This window comes from Herpailurus yagouaroundi, unplaced genomic scaffold (assembly GCF_014898765.1).
Source record: "Herpailurus yagouaroundi ecotype Mexico unplaced genomic scaffold, PumYag 141, whole genome shotgun sequence".
NCBI lineage: Eukaryota > Metazoa > Chordata > Mammalia > Carnivora > Felidae > Herpailurus > Herpailurus yagouaroundi.
Window position 1 is genome coordinate 20,605,655 of NW_024412396.1, and position 6,226 is coordinate 20,611,880.

Here is a 6,226-nt window from a genome sequence, read left to right on the forward strand (position 1 = left end):
AAGAATCCCTGTGAATCACATTTGTTTTAACAGCATTTTCACAAATTCAAAGGCAAGAATATCATCCTGCTATTGTACTTGTGGAAAGGTCTGCCATGCCATATAATTGTTCTTGTTATGTTTTCTTTTATCTCAAATTCTGCTTTCTGATATAACATCTGAGCATCTCTTACTTAGTAGTAATTACCTTTGTTTCAGAAAATTCATGAGATATGCACTGCATGAAATAGCTTCTAATGAAGCTATTTTCCTTCTGTTCGTGAAAATCTATAGGTACCTTTGGGCTCTCAGAGGAGGTGTCTAATGCAGTCTGCTGTTGTGATCAAACTACTTTTCAAGGTGGCTGTACCATTTTTGCATTCCTACCAGTGAAAACTATGGAATTCTCAGCACGTAAAAAAATCTTCCCAACGTCTGCACTAGATAATAGCAGACTAAATAAGTTTTAAAATCTCCTGACCTTCTTCCCTTTTTAAAAGTCCCTATCTTAGGTACGTTATGAGATACGGCAGAGATAATATCCACTTTTCTTATCAAGTACTCTTAGCAAGATATATGACCTCCCGTACTATATAACTAATCATATTTTTCAAAACTCCTTGTAGGTAAGAGTAAGCATGTACCTAAATTCTGTCCAATGTTATGTAAGCCAAGGTGACATATCAGTTACTTACCTCAAGAGATATTTTTCCTTTCTTCTTGTCCCTCCATTTTGCTACCTCTAAAATTGATGCAATGTCTTAGATCATCTAGTTTAGAACTATGTTTTAGGATTGCTGGAGTGATTATCTGTTGTTTCTTGAGAATATTCTGAAGTAGAGTCACCATGTTAACCTTGGATGGCTTGCCTCCAGGTTGATTTCAATGATAAAAAAAATATCAAAATAAACTTCTATACTGTTTAAGGCACTGTTATATATTTATGTTACTCACAGATAACCTCAGTTTGGAATTTTAGGAATAATTGAAGATAATCATTACTCTTAAAATAAGGGAAAATAAATTCACTTCTCAAAGCTAAAGTACCAAAACAGCATAATGAATCTTAGTCCAAAGTAAATGTTAATGGACTTTACTCATCAGAACTGGAATTTTAGGAAAAGGAAAGTCATAGAGGCAACCACTGGCATAACTAGGGGAATCTAGGCAAATAACAGTGGTGCAAATAAACTAAAACATAGATTATATATATATTGATAAAAGAACAACAACAAACAACTAAATTAGCCTCTTTGAGTCATTTATTCTTAAGATGTTTAAAAGTTTCACCATGGTTGGATTATTGGTACAATAGGGTTGTAACATCTATCACATAAGGAAATGTTTTCTACCTATTATCTGTCATCTACTCATTGTCCTTAGCGCAATGCTTAGAATATAATAAGTTCTTAACGTGAATCACTGTTATATTTTTTACTCAATGTCATCCTGTGTTCCTTTTTTAGTAACACTACAAGATTCATGGTTTTATCTCTAAGGATACTTTGAACTCTATAGTGACTTACAAATTTGAATGATCAAAATAATTACTATAAAATTTAAAAGTCCTCTCTTCTTCATTTTTTGCTTTTAATATTACTGAGAATCCCTTAATGGGATTAAAAATTACATGATTTTTAAAAATTATGTGCTATTTCTTAAAACACTCTTATGTACAAATGTAACTGAGACTTATAAAGTTTATGTTTGTAGCCTAAACTCCCACATTATTTTAGTTCAGAGGTACATCCGCAGACTCCAAATAGTTTAGTTATAGGCAGCTGTACTTACTCTACATCACACTCTGTTTCCTTACTTTCCTTCTTAATATATTTCTTGAAGTGACATTTTTAATAAATTTTCTTTGATGTCAGAAAATACAAAATTATTGGGTGTCATTTTAGTAAGAGCATTTACAAGTTTGCTTTTCTTTAACTTTTTTATTCTTCTTAAATTCTCAAGTCATTGTGTATAAAAAAAATGAAGAGTCATGTAAATATATAAGGATTCCTGTAAATAAGTGTTCTTACTGCATACTACACATGGTTTGCCAGAAGGGATTATTTTTAAGATAGAGAAGGATAGTAAATAATAGTGGCAGTTCAAATTTTGTACCAATTTCACCTTCCATTAAAACTGCATTATTATATTTATATGATTTAGTGGAATTGTCTTGCTGTAAAGAGGTAAACGCTCTTCGATGGTTAGACTCTGGCTGTGGTTGTCAGCTTTAACCACTCAGATGACTATGGGTTGTATAGAAGCCAATATATCATGATCTGCTTAAATCACTATTATTTCCATAGCATTTCTGGTATGAGAGTTTGCTGAAGCTTGGGAAATAGGAAACTTAAATAAGCTGAGAACAAGTTGAGAAAATGAAGTCATTTTCATTTCTATTATCTAACCAAGTGATATGGATATCCCAAAATTAATATTCTGACTGAAAACACTTGATGTTTAATCTTTTTCCCCCACATAGAGAAAAATACATTGAAATTTCAAAGAAATATTCCGTTGATATTTATTTTTATTAGATTCAGCACTGGCTAGAATTTAGGAAGCCTGGGGGTGAAAAAATAAATTTTATGAACTATAAGCTATATCTGCTAAATAACCTAGAGCTACTTCATATGTTTTACACTGTGAAAATAGTATTTCTGAAGTTGTCACTAGTCTAGAACTTACAGGCTTACTTTGAAATTCTTCCTTTTAAACAGACAGTGTAGATCCAGGCAAAGATATGGTAATATCCATTAAAACATGTTACAAATGTTTAGAAAGTATACATTGAAGGCTTTAACATGAAACAATTGCTGCATTATAGTATTAATAGTAATGTTAAAAGACATTTAAGATAAGAATTACTAGAGTATTTTGGCCATTTAAAGTATTTTTGAAACCAGAAAAAAGCATATGATTATACTTCTCATATAGGGCTGTATATGAGATTTCAATTGTACGTTTATCAGCTCTTAGTCAAATCTCTTTGCTCTTTATAGTAAACTATCAAGATATTTACTAAACTAGTTAATAGAACTAAATACTTAATAACTATTATCTCATTTAGTCACGTAGCAAATATACCTTTATCATATAATTCCTAGGAATCGTGGCAGTGAATAATAAAAGGTAGTTTTATAAATCTTGCTTAGTTGGCAAGAAAGATAATAAACACATAAACAGCCAAGTAAGACTAATTTATGTACTTACAACTGTTATGGCACAAATAAATGTATGCATAAAGGCTTACAATAAAACATGCATGTCTTTATTTACCATGGATCATGGTAAAAATTTTTAAAAATCACCTTTTCTAAAAAGTGTTATTTATAGATTTTAATAGATTTAATGTATTATTCCAATAATGTACTGCATATACAAGTATTATGACATTCCTTGGAAACGATGTAATTCATCTTAAACAGATAAAATAATTAGCCAATACTTATTCTAATTTATTTAATACTTAATGCAATTATCTGGATTTTAGTTTGGCAATTTAATCCATGGGAATATATTAAAGTTTATTGAGGAAAAGAGCAAAAGAATGAAACCCTTCATTAGTGAGCACAGAACAAATACTTACATTTTCTCCCCTCTGTAATACTGTTTTGTGAAAAATTTGTATGTATTTGATTTGTGGAGTTTTCTTCAGGGCAGGACAATTATTTCTTGTAGGAAATGTCCTCATCTATCTTTCAATTTAAGCTTAATTTATTTACTTTTTGAGAAAATTCAAGTCTAAAATAGAGAAAACCATACAATTAAATATGAAATATTGGAATATTTGAATTTATAAATCAAATTTTGAAATATCTAAATATATTTACATTTTTTCTTTTCCTTCCAAAAAGAATGTCATGATAAGTGTATAAATTCATAATTATAGATTAAGCTTTTATATTTTGTCTATGAACATCTATTTCAGAACAGCAAACAAAATATATTGTAAATATTGTCTTCAATTATTTTCATCTTAAAATATCTTTCCAGTTTAAAGTTTTAGTAAAAGGTAAACAAAATATTCATGGATAGATGTTAGATAAAGCATGATGAAATGACACTGTTTTACTTTCATTTTGTATAATACACAAAAGATTTTCACAAATTTGTAGGAATTTTAACTTTGTAATTTATGAGTAAGATATTTCTAAAATATGTCCTGTTTATCTCAGCTCTTGTCAGTGTTCCTGTCATTTAGTAGGCATTAATTACATAATTTCTAATCATGTAATAAATTAATACTCAGGGCAGTCAAGAATGTAATACTTGTTCAGTCAAGAATGTAATACTTGACTATTAGAGACCAAACTATATACAGCACAAGGAAGCATCTTCTCTATTCACTTAGCAAATGGACTTACCTTTACCTTTGGTGATTATAGGTATATAATGAACAACTCTAAGAACAGAAATGGGGTTGGGATGACATAAACAAGGGAATATTCTTAATTAAGGAGTATATAGATATCTGTATAACTCAAGGAAACAAATATAATTGGAAATATAGTAGGAAGAATTTTGGCTCCCATCATTTCTGCCACTTTCTGGTACTTCATGAATATATTATGCTACATAGTAGAAGAAATATTACACATAAAAATAAAGTTACTAATCAGTTGATCTTAAAATAGGGAAGCCATCTTGGATTATCTGGTGGGCCCAAGGTAATCACATGATCCTTTAAAAGCAGAGAGTAGAAGAGGAAGTCAGAGAAATTTAAAGCATAAAAACAATTCAGTACATCCTTATTGACTTGATATGAGAAGGGAATTTGGTTAAAGAAATGAGTATTCTCAGTCCTACAACTATAAGTGGCTGAATTCTGCCAGTGAACTTGAAAGAGGACCTGAGGGCCAGATGAGAGCCTCAACCATGGTTCATTCCTTGAGAATCCAGTCACACTGTGCCAGACATCTGACATAGATAAACTGTATAATAAATGAGTGGTGTTACAAGATGTTGACTTGTTATAGTGGCAATGGAAAGCTAATTTAGTTATGTGTGATTTAGAACTAGAAAGAAAAAAGGCTAGAGATCAATTTAAATGAAAGCACTAGGGGGACACCAGGGTGGCTCAGTTGGTTAAGCATCCGTCTTCAGCTCAGGTTGTGATCTCTCAATTTGTTAGTTCGAGCCCTATGTTGGGCTCTGTGCAGACAGCTCAGAGCCTGAAGCCTGCTTTGGATTCTGGGTCTCCCTCTCTCTCTGCCCCTCCCCTGCTCACAGTCTGTCTCTCTCTGTCTCTCAATAATAAATAAACATTAAATGAAAGAACTAGGAATAACTTGATTCTCTTTATGATATTTTTAAAGGTTCATTGATTTAGAGAGAGAGCACACACAAGTAGGGGAGGGGAAGAGATAGAGGGAGAGAATCCCTAGCAGCCTCTGTGCTATCAGAGCACGGTCCAAGTAGGGACTCGATCCCACCACCTGTGGGATCATGACCTGAGACGAAATCAAAAGTCGGATGCTTAACCAACTGAGCCACCCATGTGCTCCTAAGAGATGATTTAAAAAGCAAAAACAAAACAGAAAACTTTATTCCAAGAAAAACAAATACGGAACAAAATGTAAGTCAGAAGCTAGAGAATGGTAATAATGCCACTGGAGTTTCAACATGGAGAATTTTGTGACAAAATTTTCTATTTTTCTCAACGCAGTTATGAGGGAAATGGGAAGCAACCATGTGATGACAAAGATTTATACTATCAAAGAAAAGACAATTTTAACATTATATTAAATGGTATGTATGGGAATTGAAGTTTTAAAGTACTCATTATATGTGAGCGGTGTTAATTTTATCTAAACTTTCTCAACACCAGAATCTTGGCCATAATTACAATTAGGTCCCCTCAGTTCAAGTGCTACTGCACAGTTCTGGAATATTTATAAAAAAATCTCAACATTAATATTTGAGGCAGAAATATATTATTACAAAGAATTTTAAAATGTGTTCTGTGGTACATTATTAGTTTAAGAATACCTTTGTTGTTAATCATTAGCTAAAGAATACCTATGTCATATATACATACAACACACATGTCTATGCACATATACATATGTAGCAGGACACATGAAATACCTCTTACACATACTAAATATTTTGTACTAAATAACTAACCTCCTATACATACTAAATGTTTTGGGAGTATACATATTTTCATGTATCTTTTTCAAATATTTATTTACTTGATCTGTTAGAAAAAACATATTTGATCTCTCATCCTGAAGTCCTTCTT